This window comes from Coenobita brevimanus, chromosome 20 (genome assembly GCF_032717465.1).
Source record: "Coenobita brevimanus isolate Jiangsu-jjx chromosome 20, ASM3271746v2, whole genome shotgun sequence".
NCBI lineage: Eukaryota > Metazoa > Arthropoda > Malacostraca > Decapoda > Coenobitidae > Coenobita > Coenobita brevimanus.
This window is the reverse complement of record NC_136973.1, coordinates 24202982-24220481: the sequence shown is the minus strand read 5'-3', so window position 1 is coordinate 24220481 and position 17500 is coordinate 24202982. Positions and strand designations below refer to the sequence as shown.

The window sequence follows — 17500 nt, the reverse complement described above, 5'->3', positions numbered from 1 at the left end:
TCAATAACATATTTTGGTGGGCAATTAGCATTCTGTCTCCGAATTCCTTTGTTTTATTCTTTTTTTTTTTATGACAGCTGACACTGATTTTTTTTTTTCAACGTTTTTGAAACATCCTTGGTATTTTTGGGCTATTGTTCTTTCTGCATCTATTTTTAACTTTTTCAACAGCTCACACAAACTTTTTCTACTCTTTTTTCTCACATTCCCCAGAACTTCAATAACTCTGTATCTTTTCCCGCATCCACAGTTCAGCCTGATTCATTCTTAAGCTTTCAGTTCTCTCCACAGCTAAGAAATCCCTTAATTAACGTTCACTGATTCTACACCTTTTTGTCTACAACTTTCCACAACCTTACCTACGTTCACGGCAATTCTACAGATTTCATTTACTCTTCCAGATCTCATAGACGGGCTTCTAGGCATCGGGTGTACAGAAATAGAACTAGAAAATACTCAGAGGCTACATACCTCATCCAATGCCATTAAGTTTTTTGATCAGCTGTAACTCACCTTCCCTGCCAGACCAATACGTTTACGGTCTCACACTGTCAATTAATGCATCTTAGTCTGCAACACAATTTCAGGGAGCGCATACCTTCACCAGCGCAATATATATAATCTGCATTCGGACCCAAATCCATCTCAGTATCAAACCAACTCTTGCATGACCTACTGCCCACCTATCATTGAGATTTTACTGACAGCCGATAACAGCTTTTTAGACATCTTGAATACACACAGACAGACACGGGTGAATACAATACCTCCCTTGATCTTTCTCTGAAATCTCCATTCTTGGAGATTTCAATGTTCACCACCACCTTTGGCTCTCCTCTCCTTTCACGGATCCACCTGGTGAACAAGCCTACATCTTTTCTATCCTTAATGACCTAGAGCAGCTTGTACAGCACCCTACCCGTATCCCTGACCGCCTTGGAGAGAGCTCCAACATTTTTTTTTTTTTTTTAAATAACAGAACGGAGGAAGGAAAAACAAATGGAGAAAAAAAAAAAATCCATACACCAGATTACTGGTGTCCTCTGTTCATAAAATATCTGTAACAGTTAGACTTGAACAGTTGTAGGTTGAAATTTGGAGGAAAACAACTCTGGGGAAGCGAGTTCCAGAGAGATGCAGTTCGGGGAATGAAAGAATTCTGATAGGCAGAAGTTCTGCAATATGGTTGAGTGACATTCCAGTCATGAGCGCTACCAGATGCCCGTGTAGCACGAGGGAAGGCATGGAGAGGTGGCACCATGGACGCAACTTCATCTGAGCATTTGCCAAAAAAATATCTGTAAAATAATGCAAGGGAGGCAACATTCCTTCTTACTTGCAGGGGAGGTAGTTTATATGTAATGGCAGGGTTGTTAATGATTCTAACAGCTTTATTCTGAATTTTGTCTAGTTGTCTTAATGCAACCTCTCCACAACCATTCCACAAGGGTGAGCAATATTCAAGCTGAGAGCGCACATGACTCTTATAAATTATAGCTAACTGCTCATCGGCGAAGAAGTTACGGACTCTGTACAATAATCCAAGTTTCTTTGAGGCGGTTTTAGCAAGTGATCTGACATGAGAGGTCCAGCTGAGGGCACTGTTAAGTGAGACACCAAGAATTTCAATACTTTTGGAGATGGGAACATTAGTAGCACTGAAGGTAATGTACGAATCTGGCAATATCTGTCTATTAGTAAACTGTATATATTTAGTTTTACTAGCATTAAAAGAGACAAGGTTGTTTTGTCCCCATTCACTGATTGTAGATAGATCTTGATTTATGGAGATGGCTGTATTGAGCTGAGAGGTAGAGATATTAGACTTTGTAAATGGATGTCTGAGTGTGAATGAACTATGTAGTGTTGAGTCATCTGCATATGAGTGAATGGGATTGTGAGTGACAGATAAGAGATCATTAATATGAACCAGAAATAGGGTTGGCGCCAGAACTGATCCCTGCGGCACGCCGGCGTTAATTGAGTGGAAATTCGAATATACATCATCTACTTTTACTCTTATTTTCCTGTCACTAAGATAAGAAGAAATCAAAGGAACAAAAGACGTTAGTCCATAGCAAGGGAGTTTGGACAGCAGGGAACGGTGCCATACTCTGTCGAAAGCTTTAGAGATATCAAGAGCTACTGCATGAGTTTCTCCAAAAAGATCAATTGATTGATGGATGGTATGAGTTAAGAGATTGAGTATGTCAATGGTGGATCTTTCGTGGCGAAAACCGTATTGTCTATCATTAATTAAGTTGTTGGATTCAAGATGTTTAACAATATGCTTATTAATTAAAGTTTCAAATACCTTACCAAGAGAAGATGTGATAGCTATTGGTCTGTAATTGGAGGGGTCAGACGAACTTCCTTTCTTCGGAACTGGGTGGATATTGGCTTCTTTCCATGAATTTGGGAATAAAGAAGTATGTATGCATAGTCTGAATAATTTAGCTAGGACAGAGGCAAGTTCAGGGGAACACTTTTTCAAAACAATTGGCGGAATTCCATCTGGACCTGGAGCTTTGTTGGTAGGTAAATTGTCTAGGATGGATTTTACAAATCTTGTCTGTATTTTAAGTGGGGCAATTTCGGGAGAATCAAGTTCCAGTACTGAGACATTCTGGCTGGTATCATCTATGGTAGAGTTTCTTGCAAAGGTACTAGCAAAGATATCTGCTTTCCCACGTGGGTCATTTGTAATATTGCCATCTGAAGATTTTAGTGGGGGAATGGAAGATGACTTGTTAAAGTTATTATTGAAAGAATTAAGAGTTGACCAGAATAATCTATTGTCATTAGGGTTGTTAAGTAGTTTTGATGCTTGCTTTTGAAGAAAGTTTGATTTAGATAGATTTAATACGGCTTTTGCATGATTTCTAGCAATTTTAAATTGGGAGAGTGATTCAGGTGTTTTTGATTTTAAGTAAGAGTTATATGCTAATGACTTTTGGGCTGTTGCTCTGGCACAATTGCCATCAAACCATTTTGGAGAGTTTGATCTTTTAGTGAATTGTTGACTTGGTATGAATAAATCCATACCAGCTAGTATTAAGTCACAAATGTGGGACTGGGTAGAATTGGGATCACTAGAGAAGAAAGACTGCCATGGAACATCAGCAAGATAATTTCTAAATCGATCCCAGTCTGCCCTGTCAAAGTGCCATCGGGTCACCCTGACAGGTTCGGAATGGGGAGGTGTAGGAGGGTTAACTAAAGAGGCTTTGATGAGATTGTGGTCAGAGGATCCAAGTGGTGACAGTACCTCTATCCTGTATTGATCTGGATTATTTGTCAAGAATAAATCCAAGAGATGGGCATTATGGTCAGGATTATCAGGTATTCTGGTTGGTTGCTTTACCAACTAGGTGAGATTAAACGATTCCACAAACAGCTCGCATTCTAGACCAGCGTCGTCAGTCCGGGCAGAATGCAATAACCATTCAACATTGTGTATGTTAAAATCACCCAAAATGGTAATTTCATTGCCAAGGGCAAGGTCAAGGTTACTCAACTGAGTGGATATGGAATCAAATACACTGGGTTCCGAAGAAGCATTGGGGGAACGATAAACTACACAGATATATTTGGTAATGTTTTGGCAATTTAATTTATATAATGAGTAATCAAAACTGGATGAAGTGAAGTTTAAAATAGTATCAACTGCATATTGGGATTTGATATAACAACAGGTGCCGCCCTTGTTTCGAAAGTTTGTAAGGAGATGGTAACCGGGAAAACAAAATGGAGATATATCGGTAGAGGGTGAGATTTGTGGTTCTGTGAGGAAAAGGGCCAAAGGGGATATGGACTGAAGGAAAAAATGAACTGAGTTTAAATTTGTGGTAAGGCCGCGGATGTTGGTAAAGAATAAGGCCGCACCGTCACCTCTTCGCCGACGAGCATTCCCGGAAATAGCAACAGTCGCTGCTGGCACAGTCGCTTGATAGCGACCGGGAGGACCCTGTGCCTCCAGCCCTACCCTGCCGGTGGTGGCAATCCGAGATACCACCTCATTTGATTGTGAGATTGCAGCGGCCATTACTAAAGATGTGAATAGAAGGTGTGATATGTTATGCGCATGTAGTGTGGTGTAGACAGTTGAAGGTAGAGGTATCATGAGAGCATGCTGGCCTACTCTCTGTGTAAATGAATGCACTGAAAATGTTCAGAAAAGGGAGATGGTCAGGATCAAGTCCTGAGGGCTGGTGAAACGGGAGCTCCAGCTCTCCCTGTCACCAGCTTGCCATCCTTCTGCTTACACTGTTAATCTTTTCTCTCCGTTGCGCTCCTCCGATCACAACCTTATTACCTTAACCTGTCCTATCACTCCGGTGCGGCCTGTGGACCCTCCAGGGAAACGTCGTCTGTGGCATTTTGGAGCCGCGGACTGGGAGGCCCTCAGGCAGTACTTCTTTGATTTTCCCTGGAATGATTATTGCTTCCATGGCCGTGAGCCATCTGAGTGTGCCTTGCTCATTACGGAGGTTATTCTCTCGGGCATGGAAGCATACATTCCTTTCTCATATCCTTTGACTAACGCAAGAAAGCCTTGGTTTAATCACGCTTGTTCTAATGCTGTCCGCAACAAGGTGAAGGCCTACAATAGGTACCGGAGCCAACCCACCCCTGAATCACATCATCTTTACGTTTCTGCCCAGAATCGTGCTAAGTCTGTTCTTCGCTCTACTAAAAATAATTTCATCCATACTAAATGCTCTCAACTCTCCAACTCGAATTCTTCCCGCTCCTTCTGGCACCTTGCCAAAAATCTTTCTAACAACTTTACCTCATCATCCTTCCCTCCTCTTTTCTACTCTGATGGTTCTGTAGCTATTTCTTCTACTGATAAAGCAGATCTCTTCGCACAGACTTTCTCCTCCAATTCCACCTTAGACGATTCCGGTGCTGTTCCTCCATCACTTCTCCCCTCTGACTTCCTCATGGCTGACATTAAAATTTCTTCAGTTGATGTATTTTCTGCCATCACTGGCCTCAGTACTAACAAGGCATATGGGCCTGATGGGGTCCCTCCTGTTGTTCTCAAGAACTGTGCTTCTGTGCTTACACCCTGCCTAGGCAAACTATTTCGCCTTTGTCTGTCAACTTGTACCTTTCCTTCTTGCTGGAAGTTTGCTCTCATTCAGCCAGTCCCAAAGAAGGGTGACCACTCCCAACCCTCCAACTATCGTCCAATTGCTTTAACGTCCTGTATTTCAAAAGTTTTCGAGTCAATTCTTAATAGAAAAATTTTAAGGCATCTTTCCTCTCACAACCTTCTTTCTGATCGTCAGTATGGGTTCCGTCAGGGACGCTCCACTGGCGATCTTCTCACCTACCTTTCAGACTCCTGGTCATCCTCCTTTCGGGACTTTGGCGAAAGCTTTGCCATTGCACTTGACATCTCAAAGGCTTTCGATCGAGTCTGGCATAAATCTTTAATTTCCAAACTGCCCTCCTACGGTTTCTATCCTTCTATCTGTGCCTTCATCGCTAGCTTCCTTTCTGGTCGTTCTATAGCCGCTGTTGTAGACGGCCATCGTTCTTCTCCTAGATCTATCAACAGTGGTGTTCCTCAGGGCTCTGTCCTATCACCAACTCTCTTCCTTTTATTCATCAATGATCTTCTAAGCTGTACATCTAACCCTATCCACTCATACGCTGATGACTCCACCCTTCACCTTTCCATTCGGTTCCCACAACGCCCATCTCAACAGTTACTTCAAGAAACAAGGGATGAGGCTAAGGCACACCTAATGTCTGACTTGGCTCGTATCTCTGACTGGGGTAAAAATAATATCGTTGTCTTTAATGCATCTAAGACTCAGTTCTTACACCTATCAACCCGACAAAATCTTCCACAGGTATACCCATTAATGTTGAATAATATTCAGCTTAATCCTGCATCATCCTTGAACATGCTTGGGACTTATCTTGGAAAGATCATATTACATCTCTTGTAAAATCTGCTTCCAAGAAATTGGGTGTGCTAAGCCGACTCCGCTCTTTCTTTACCCCTGCACAATTGTTGACTCTATACAGGGGTTTTATCCGCCCCTGTGTGGAGTACAACTCTCATGTGTGGGGAGGCTCCCCACATACAGCTCTTCTCAATAGGGTGGAGTCAGAGGCTTTTCGTCTCATTAACTCTCCTCCTCTTACTGACTCCCTTCAACCTCTGTCTCTTCGCCGCACTGTTGCATCTTTACCTCTTTTCTATCGCTACTTTAATGGTCACTGCTCCTCTGAACTGTCTGCTTGCATTCCTCCACCTCTACGACGGGCGTGTAGCACCCGTCTGGCAGCAAACTCTCATCCCTTTTCTGTCCAACTCCCTAATGCAAGAGTTAACCGTTACTCCCAGTCTTTCATTTATGCAACAGGTCAGCTCTGGAACTGTCTCCCTCTATCTGTATTTCCTGCTGCCTATGATCTCCAGTCTTTCAAATGCAGTGTGTCCAGGCATCTCAAAATGATCGGATCTTGAATTTGGCTCTCTATTGTATTTTGTTTTTCTCTTGGAGGGAACTGTTACTGCGGGCTCATGGCCTTTGGTTCCTTCTTCCTCGCATAAAAAAAAAAAAATGATTATTACTGAGAACATTTGGCCCATTGAAAACTCTATACATATTCCTCTCTCTTCTGGACCTCTTCTCTCTCTCTCTCTCTCTCTCTCTCTCCATTATCTAAACCCTATCTTCAAAATACTTTCCTTCTTCACCCTGCCTCTCACGTTCCCATACTTTCCCTCATCTCTCTCTCTCTCTCTCTCTCTCTCTCTCTCTCTCTCTCTCTCTCCATTATCTCAACCCTTTCTTCAAAATCCTTTCCTCTTTCACTCTGCCTCTCACGTTCTTATACTTTCCCTCACTTGCTCTCTTTTTCACTCCACTTTCCCTGCCCCTATCAGGACTCCATATTATAATTACAAATCATAATAGATAGATAGATAAATAGATAGATAGACAGCTCTATGCGAGCCTGGGAATGGGAAATGAGCTTGCAAATTACACTGAGGAAAGCTGACGACAGTGGCCAGTAAGGAGATGATGCAGTTAGTTGTCAGCAATCCACCCGTGAACAAAGCCCTAGTGACCATACACACACATACGAACATACTCACACACAGGCTTCTTAAACTTTCCATCCACAAGGAACACACGTGATACGTCTCCTGTTTCACCAGAATTTAAGAAAGAGCTCAGAAGGAGACAGGCCTTAGAACAGCAGGTCAGAAGGAGAAAGGGCTTAGCAACTTCAGAGAGAGACTGAGAGAGCAAGACAGGGAGACAGGGACTCTGCTCAACTCACTCGTGAGTGAGAGACTTGTTAATATTTCCAAGACAAATAAAAATAGTCCCTTACTATTCTTTACCTCTCCTGTCACTACACGACAAATGGGAAAGAAGATTAGCTACTCACGAAGCTACTCCAGTATAATAACCGCTCGTCCACAAGTCTAATATATATATAACTCAACTACAAGTAACCACAAAGGAACTACAAAGTCTTTTATGACATTTGGTGGCAGCGAATCTACGGACATCGTCTCCGAATTAAAAGCAAATTTCTACAAAAGCAGGCGAGACTCTACAAGATTAGCTTCAGTTCTACAGTGAATTCCTACAAAATACAGTCTACAATGCAAATAGCCTACAAGTCTACAAAACAACTCTATAATCTTCACGTAACTTCAAGCAGCAACAAGAAGAATATAAAACAAAGCAAGTAAAGAAGAGGAAAGACCAAAGCAACAAGCACACAAACCCCCACCACTCTCTCCCGCCTACCTCCATCGCTGACGCAGAGGTCAAGACACGCAGCAAAACACCAGAGCCACATTTATAACGCATCTTACTCATCTTCACTCAAGTTACTCATCGCTACTCGTTTACTCACCACAGCTACCAGTGTGGGAAGTTGACGTCACCATACGTGTGCTGAGACGACGCCAAGCCATGTGTCTGACACCCCACAACACGCCAATCAACCCGTGAAGAACAACGCTATCACCACGTGCAACACCACCCACACCATTCCCACCACGGTAAAAATTAGTGAGTTACATAGTTACTTCATTTATACAATACACAGTGATAGACAATAAGCTTCTGCACAAACATATAAAACGTGCTGTATAGTTACAACTTAATTACACATACTTACTTCAGTTATCTGCATAACTCAAACACTAAATAATCACCAACAATAAATATTCTACACTGTATATATTCATTCATTTATTATAACATTTATTTACTACCAACGAGTGTTACCATTTATACCTACATAAAATAAGTGTTTCATACATACAGCTATACATTATTACATCTACAAAGTGATAAAGAAAATATACCATCACAGTTACTCAGTGAGCGATTAAAAGAACTGTATTTAACATTTATTAATTAAAGCTACCTAGTGGAAACAGTTAAATTAAGTTACAAGGAAAACCAGAAAAAAAAAATGGCCAACACAAATGACGTTAGCAAGAGTGAACATCTTCAACACAATCGTGAAGACAAAGATTTCCACACAGTGCTGACACACATATTACCCACGATAGGTACAAGTGAACAACAAATCAGTGTATATAGTTAATACTGTATATATGTATATATATTTTTTTATATAAAATAACAAAATATGGGACTATATAATATCATTTTATAATCTCTGTGCAATATAAACTAAACTTTAAAAAAGTATCCCAAGGAAATTAGCCAGTAATTATGCAACCATGAACAACATAGAAAAAGCGTACACAAGCGAAGAAAAACAAACTATGGAAGATCAATACATACAAAAAAAAAAAAAAAGAAAGAAAAAGTAAGAAAGAAAAAAGAGAGAAATAGAGTAAGATCACATAACAAACAAATGAAAATATGTGTAAGTGTTACTACATATGCCAAAATACCACATAAACTACAAACAAAAAAGCAAATTGTTGTCTCCACAAGCAAGTGGCATGACACATCATCACTATCATCAACCGCAGCATATGTTAGGACTGCAATTATTACAATTATGTAACAATTATGTAACTCCATATTATAATTATGTAACGACAAACGATTGCATTATGTTACACTTGCAACAATTATGTAACTACAAACGATATGTAACAATTATGTAACTCCATATTGTAGTTATGTAACGACAAACGATTGCAGTATGTTACACTTGCTACAATTATGTAACTACAAACAATACTACAAACAATATGTACCATTTATGTAACAGTTGCATTAACATGATGTAACTTTTATGTAACTAACTACAATTATGTACCTACAAACAATATGTAACAATTATGTAACGACAAACGATTGCATTATGTTACACTTTGCCAATTATGTAACAGTTGCATTAACAAGATGTAACTTTTATGTAACTTTAACTACAATTATGTACCTACAAACGATATGTAACAATTATGTAACGACAAACGATTGCATTATGTTACACTTTGCCAATTATGTAACAGTTGCATTAACAAGATGTAACTTTTATGTAACTTTAACTACAATTATGTAACTACAAACAATATGTACCATTTATGTAACAGTTGCATTAACAAAATGTAACTACAATTATAAGGCCAACACAGTTATGCATTTCACTACAATGGCCCAAGTACATACTGTATTACAGTTAAATAATTTACTTTAATGCATTTATTCAAATATGTATACAACTTGTTTAAAAAGTAATATTACTGAATAATCACTCTTTACTATAAATATTATATGTATACAATATTCATACAATTATGTTACATTTACAATATTATGTATTTCACTTAATTAGCTTATAGGTTCATTATAATGTGTATATAATATGTATTAATATGTTAGGACTATTAACTGTCGATGGTATGCCATTTTCGCGTGACCGAGCAGATGTCAGGACTCCATATTATAATTACAAATCATAATAGATAGATAGATAAATAGATAGATAGACAGCTCTATGCGAGCCTGGGAATGGGAAATGAGCTTGCAAATTACACTGAGGAAAGCTGACGACAGTGGCCAGTAAGGAGATGATGCAGTTAGTTGTCAGCAATCCACCCGTGAACAAAGCCCTAGTGACCATACACACACATACACACATACTCACACACGCTTCTTAAACTTTCCATCCACAAGGAACACACGTGATACGTCTCCTGTTTCACCAGAATTTAGGAAAGAGAGCTCAGAAGGAGACAGGCCTTAGAACAGCAGGTCAGAAGGAGAAAGGGCTTAGCAACTTCAGAGAGAGACTGAGAGAGCAAGACAGGGAGACAGGGACTCTGCTCAACTCACTCGTGAGTGAGAGACTTGTTAATATTTCCAAGACAAATAAAAATAGTCCCTTACTATTCTTTACCTCTCCTGTCACTACACGACAAATGGGAAAGAAGATTAGCTACTCACGAAGCTACTCCAGTATAATAACCGCTCGTCCACAAGTCTAATATATATATAACTCAACTACAAGTAACCACAAAGGAACTACAAAGTCTTTTATGACACCCCTCCTCACTTCCAATCAGCTTTCTCGAGGTCCACCTCCAAAATATCTCCCCCTTGACTTTCTCACACCCACACACAATCACACTAAGCCAGAGAGAGAGAGAGAGAGAGAGAGAGAGAGAGAGAGTGTGTGTGTGTGTGTGTGTGTGCTGAATAAAACAGTCATAAGTTAACCACAGTACTGTATATTGCCAAATTCCCACCAAAGCTTTAAAAGAGTAAAATTTAATGTTTTCTTCTTTTTTTTCACAATTTATATGTCACGCTCCTCCATACTGATAAATACTAAGGTAGAGAAAGACTACATTTAGCTGCTTTAGAAGCTGAGTTAGATATCTAGGCGTGTAAGCCAAGGGTGGCGGTGCATCAAAGGGAAAACAGAAGGAAGGGAAAGAAGAGGAAACTATCAGGACCTGGCTGGGTAAATTTAGTACTAGAGGGGTACAGGCAGGCCCGACGTGGAGATTGGATAGTTTAGGCTGTTTGCTGAGACCAGGGGTGACACCTGTAATACTACTACTACTACTACTACTATTACTACTATTATCATTATTATTATTATTATTATTATTATTATTATTATTATATTATTATTATTTTTATTATTATTATCCTCATCATTACTACTACTACTACAACTACTACTACTACTGTTATTATTCATATTCTTATTCTTATTATTATTATTATTGTTATTATCATTATTATCATCCTCACCCTTCCCTTGGGTGGGAGAGGTGGTCCGGATGACGATGATGATGATGATGATGATGATGATGATGATGATTATTACCCTCATCATTACTACTACCACTGTTATTATTATTATTATTATTATTATTATTATTGTTACTACTACTACTACTACTACTACCACCACTGCTCCTGTTATTTAGTTGTTAGCAGCAGCAGCAGCAGCAGCAGCAGCAGCAGTAGTAGTAGTAGTAGTAGTAGTAGAAATGAAACTCAGGATGAAGACCACCATAGAGGAGTGCATGAAAGAGGGAATCATCCAGGTATTATACGTCCTCAGAACGGTAGTGACACAAACAACGAGGAAGCAGAACAGCCTCACTAGTCTGTAGGAGAAGGTCGTCCCACATACTGGATGGGCAAATCCCGAGAAAATGCAGTAACCTGGGTGAACACCACATATAATGAAATAGTTGGATGGTCCTCAAGTAACCTTTTTGAACCTCCCAAATGCAATGCTACAACTGACATGATCAAGGAAATCACTTGCCTGATAGCCAACTACAACAATAACTCACCCATTGCCTCATTCTCTCTTAAGGTCCTTGAACTAATACCACATCTCTTCCTCAACAAGACCCGCCCAAGAGCTAGCATTGCAGAAAATATTAAGGCCATCCAAAGGAGGGTTGAAACATGGAAAAGAGGTGAAATCGACAACCTACTTGAGGAAGCAAGGGCCTTGCAGATGAGAATAAACAACCGAGGCAGAAGAAATCAGAATATCAATAATGTTGCAAGGATTTTTGGCAGCAAGATGAGACAGGGGAAGGTCTCGATGGCAACAAGATCCCTGTCAGCTGAATCACCGAACGGAGTACTTGACCTGACAGATGAAACAATGCAACAACTAAAAGAAAAACACCCGACTGCACGACAAGCAAGTGCCCAGTCAAAGCTTGACGGCAACTACACTCCTCCCAATCCCATCATATATGACAGGATAACTGGAGATATGGTGTGGCGGAAGGCAATGCACACACAGGGAGGGGCAGGACCACTAAGCCTGGATACAAAATCTTGGCGAGTAATCCTAAGTAACATCAAGTTTGGAGAGGCAGCAACAGACCTATGTAACACCATTGCCTCAATGGCAAGGAAGCTGGCTTCAAGTCAGTGCAGTAACATAGAAACACTGACGGCTTGCAGACTAATCCCCCTTGATAAGAATCCTGGATGCAGGCCCATCGGGGTGGGTGAAGTCTTAAGACGGATTATAGGAAAATGCATCATGGAGGTGGTGAAAGATTATGTGAAGCAGGCAGTTGGCAACCTCCAGGTGTGTGCAGGCCAGCAGGCAGGAGGTGAGGCAGCAGTTCACTCCATGAGGAAAATATTTGGGGAAGAGGACTGTCAGGCAGTATTATTAGTTGATGCCTCAAATGCATTTAATTCCATCAACCGGGAGGCAATGCTGCACAATACCAAGGTTAAATGCCCAGCATTTGCCCAATATGTGGAAAACACCTACAAAGAACCAGCAGACCTCTACATTGTGGGTAAGACAGAGGCTCACGATGTCGGTGTAATCCAGTCCACAGAAGGAACCACCCAGGGGGACCCCGTTGCCATGGCTATGTACGCCCTGGCGATGACAGTGCTGCAACAACAGATCAAATACGAGGCCACCAATGTAAAACAAGTAGCCTATGCAGATGATCTCACGGGTGCTGGCAAGGTTGAGGATGTGAGGAAATGGTAGGACCTTGTAACATCTCATGGCCCTGAAATAGGTTACTACCCAAATGCAAGTAAGTCCATCTTGATTGTGAAACCAGCTTACTAGCAAGATGCACAAGAAGCATTTAGAGGCACAAACGTGATAGTGACCAAGGAAGGTCAGAGGCATCTAGGGGCTGTGATTGGAACTAAGGAATTCAAAAACAAATATGTGAGTGATAAGGTAAAGACATGGGTAGAAGAAATTCATACACTATCCAGCCATGCAAAAACAGAACCTCATGCAGCATACAGTGCATTTACCTATGGTGTAAAGCACAAGTGGACCTTCGTGATGAGGACCATACCAGACATCGAGTTGCTGCTACAACCACTGGAGGATGCCATCAGGGATTCGTTCCTCCTATCTCTAACCGATGGCCACATCCCCACACCAGAAGAGAGGGACCTTCTAGCACTACCATCCAGGATGGGAGGCCTTGGCATTATAACTCCAGTAGCCGTGGCAAGCTATGAACACAGAAATTCACTCAGGCTCACCGAATCCTTGTCACAGAAGATCTGCGCCCAGGTTGAGACGAGTGAAATTGACCACCAAAGGCAGAAAGACATAAAGACACAGATAAGCAAGGAGCGTGAAGCAAGACAAAAAGACCAACGGCAGCACATAATCGAACATCCAACACCAGACCAGTGCAGAAGAGTTGAAATTGCACAGGAGGTTGGGGCATCGAACTGGTTCACAACCCTGCCTCTCAAGGCAAAAGGCTTCCACTTCAACAAACAAGAATTTATTGATGCCATAGCCTTGAGATATGGGAGGCCAATAGAGGACCTGCCTCAACACTGTGCCTGTGGCACTGCCTTTGATGCAAACCATGCAATGGCATGCAAGAAAGGAGGCTTTGTTTTCATCCGACGCGATGAAGTACGTGACCTCACTGCCAAAATGCTGCAGGAAATATGCCATGATGTCATGATTGAGCCAGCTCTGCTACCCCTGGACGGCGAGCACTTCACCCACAGAACAGCAAACACATCAAATGATGCAAGAGTGGATGTCAGTGCTCGAGGTTTCTGGACACGTGGGCAGAGGGCGTTCTTCGACACCAGGATATTCGATCCCATGGCAGCATGTCATCGTGAACTGTCTCTCGAAGCTGCACACAAGAGGAATGAACAAGAAAAAAATAGAAATTATCAAGAAAGGATCCAACATGTTGGCCACGGTCGATTCGCTCTCCTTGTGTTCACGACATCAGGTGGGATGGGTCAAGAGGCAGCGAGATTCTATTCGAGACTGGCAGATGTTCTTTCTGAGAAGAAACATTAACCACAGAGTTCTGTTATGGCCTGGATGAGATGTCGACTGTCATTCTCCCTCGTGAGGTCTGCTCTGTTATGTCTCAGGGGCACAAGATCATCAGCCCTCAGGCCTGTCTCTCTGGTGGGTATGGATTACGAAGCTACAGTGGTCGAGAGTCGCATAGACCAGCGACTCCAATAGTTTAATGTCTTTATTTACACTGTAACATCGATAAATAAAAAAATAAAATAATAATAGTAATAGTAGATGGTTGGTAACCACAGCCGTTGGCGTGCTTGGGGCCAACGGATTGTAATATGAGGGCTAGTGTTAACCTTCACATTACAACTCCAAATGTTGAATTGTATTAGCAAGGTTAGTTTTGATTTTCACAATATAATTCACCAATGGATGGAGGTGATTTTCTGTAAAAAAAAACAAAAAAAAATTGTAGTAAAGTAGTAGTAGTAGTAGTAGTAGTAGTAGTAGTCAATCAATCAATCAATCGTCTTTATTTCGTATCTCGCAATACATAAAATATAATACATTTCATCATCATCATAAATACTATAGATACTCCTTTACAACTGATTTTAATAAAAATTTACAATAAATAAATCCTTAACAATCAGACCGAGGAGTTGATCCAATTTCAATAATAAATAAAAAAAAAAGACTAAATCCAATATACACAATTTGCATACCAACACATGCAGTATCAACTGTTATCCACCTTATTCAAAATTTACATTAACTCCACACCATTTATTTCCTCATGGTTTTGCACCCATTGAATTCTAGCATTTATAATGTCCATAGAGTTATCCAATATATCTATCTCATATTTATCATACAAATATTTCAATAAACGAGGAACATGGTGGCCAGAGGACTGATAAAATAACCTAAAAACCGCATTATTCTTTCTACTTAAGGCTTTAAAATACCTAGCTTGCACTAGGGCAACATGGTGTCTAAGTAAAAGTAGTCCTGCTGCCTTAGATATACTATGATTACTTATTAATCTTGGCACATTATACATTTTCTTAAGAGCATTCGCAAATGCACTTTCAAAGCTTCTGAATACATTGCTCCTAAGCATATCTTTCATATTCCAAAGATTTAAACCATAGTCAGGCACACAGTACGCTTTAAACAAATACAGTAACGTCTGTGCATTAACGTTCTTAAATTTTCTAATTACTGAATTAAATTTAGCATAAAATGAGTTCAATCTGAAAGAAATATCTTGATTATCAGAAAAGTTGTCTTGAATTATATGGCCTAAATATTTGTATCCATTTACCACTTCATAACGATTTAAATAACGGATACCTTGTGCCTGTTTCTTGTTATGTTGAAATATAACAATTTTTTTATTTATCTTCGTTAATTCTTAAATTCAGACTATTAATATTCTGTTCAAATATGTCACACAAATATCGAATATCAGCTAGTAATGCTATATCATCAGCATATGCAACTGCATTCAATCTAACAACCTCAAGGCAGCAACCCACATCTGTTTCCGTCAGGGCTTTTAAAACATTATCTATGTACAGTTTAAAAAGTAAAGGAGAAAGAACTCCTCCCTGCCTCACTCCTTTATTAATTATATGATACATTCCTTTACTCCCATTCCATGTAATTCTTGCTAACTGGTTTCTTAAATATCTCATTAAAATTAATGTTAAGTCAGGGGAAACTCCTTTATCCAGTAAAATACGACCCAATTAAAAATGATCAACATTATCAAAGGCCTTTGACAGATCCATAAAAGCTATGTATGATTTTCTGCCTCCTTTTGTATAAGACCTAATGGTTTCTTTTAATAAAAAAACAAGCATCTCCTGTAGACATTCCATTACAGAAGCCAAACTGTTTGGAATCAAAAAATACTCTCTCACTTAAAATATTTAAAAAATGAAGTTCTAAAATTTTCAAAAGACAAGATGAAACCATTACTGGTCTATAGTTAGCAGAGTCCGCTGCATTACCCTTCAGATCTGTCATTATGGGAGTGATATCACCCTTTAACATTTCAACAGGTATATAACAATGAGTAAAACAACTGTTGATAAAATGTGTTAAAATATTTACAAACTCCACTGATGCATGCTTTAGTAAAAAGGAATGTAATCCATCATGCCCTATACCATCATTCAATGACTTAATTAACACAGAAAGTCTTTCAACTGATATGCTTATATGGAACTTTCTTTTAATTTTCCACCTTTCTTTTACTACTGTGAGAAAGGAGTCCTCTTCATCACCACTACTAACACCAACTCCTTTGAGCATTCTTCCATTAACAATGTTTATTATTTCCTTATCATTACAGGTCCCATCAACTACCCTTGATGACCTTATTTTATTACTTTGTTTCTTGATTTCTTTCCAAAAGGCTGTCATATTCTTATTTATTATTTTTCTTCCACAGCCTTTGATCTTTCACTAATTTCTTCCTTCTTGCACTTAGAGAGTGCTAATTTAAATTCTTTCCTACTACCAACCATCTTCATGTACTCCTTTGAATTTCTTTCTTTTCCCTTTTTCAACCATTCCATGTAGTCACAGCGTGATATCTCATACAGTGTTTTAACATTTCTATTCCAACCAGGAATAATTCTATGTTTATTTTTTCTTATCCTCATACCCTTATATTTCTTAGTACGAGATGCTAACGAAGAAATCAGTTGCCCATAAAATTATCAAGTTCTTGTATTAACGAAGAAATTAGTTGCTCATAAAAAAATATCAAGTTCTTGTATATGCTGCTTACGTTCCAGTAACCTGGCAACTTAATGTTTCAAGAGCAATTAACCTTGTCAAATCATTATTAACATCTTTTTCTATTGTTTTAATATCATCAGCACTTAGGCTGTTCCAGTTTAAAAAGTCCTCACTAACACTTGTTTCTCCCTGGCAAAATGTACTAAGACATTCTTCAGGGCAATATATGTACATACACACAACCATTGGTAAATGGTCTGACCCAATAAAAGAATATAGCACCTGTATATTAGAAATTATCACATTTTTGGAATCTCTACCTATGATATAGTCTAACCATTTTGTGTAGTTGTTGTAAGGAATAAATGTATATGTGTTAATATCAAGCATATCATAATCAAAACATTTCAGGTCATTTCTCCCAATAAAATTGCTGAGATTATTCCATGCTCTACCTACTACTACTACTACTATAGCAGCAGCAGCAGCAGCAGCAGCAGCAGTA

At 39.6% G+C, this 17500-nt stretch overlaps 1 protein-coding gene and 1 pseudogene across 1 annotated transcript in view; one reads left to right on the top strand and one right to left on the bottom strand.

The window, feature by feature from the left end:
* LOC145391821 (uncharacterized) overlaps positions 1-14463 on the top strand; it is a 31505-nt pseudogene extending 17042 nt beyond the window's left edge.
* LOC145391942 (uncharacterized) overlaps positions 1-17500 on the bottom strand; it is a 204183-nt gene that overhangs the window by 151233 nt on the left and 35450 nt on the right. The gene's annotated exons all lie outside the window — the stretch shown is intronic.